Genomic DNA, 560 nt, shown 5'->3' on the forward strand with positions numbered 1-560 from the left:
GAATACAACCCTTTGCACACCTTTCTTAATTTTAAAACATTCAGTGTTTCCATGTTCTGTTCAAACAACTGCCTCTTGATCCATGTACAGATTCAGCATGAGCACAATTAAGTGTTCCGAAATACTCATACTTCACAATGTTGTTCATAGATTGTCATGATCCACACAATCAAAAACTTTTGCGCAGTCAATAAAGCACAGGTAAATATCTTCCTGGTATTCTCTGCTTTCAGCCAAGATCCATCAGACATCAGCAGTGATATCCCTCGTTCCATGTCCTCTTCTGAATCTGACTTGAACCTCTGGAAGTTCTTTGTCAATGTATGCTTGCAGCCATTTCTGTATTACATTTTTGTAACATGTTACTTGCATGGGATCTCAAAGATATTGTCCAATGATTTCTGCATTCCATTGGGTCACCTTTCTTTGGAATGGGCAGAAATACAGATCTCTTCTAATCAGTCAGCAAGATAGTTGTCTTCCAAATTTTTTGGCAGAGATGAGTGAGTACCTCCAGTGCTGTCTCACTTTCTTGAAAGATTATAATTTTTATTCCATCA

Source organism: Chrysochloris asiatica, unplaced genomic scaffold, assembly GCF_000296735.1.
Source record: "Chrysochloris asiatica unplaced genomic scaffold, ChrAsi1.0 scaffold00015, whole genome shotgun sequence".
Taxonomy (NCBI): domain Eukaryota; kingdom Metazoa; phylum Chordata; class Mammalia; order Afrosoricida; family Chrysochloridae; genus Chrysochloris; species Chrysochloris asiatica.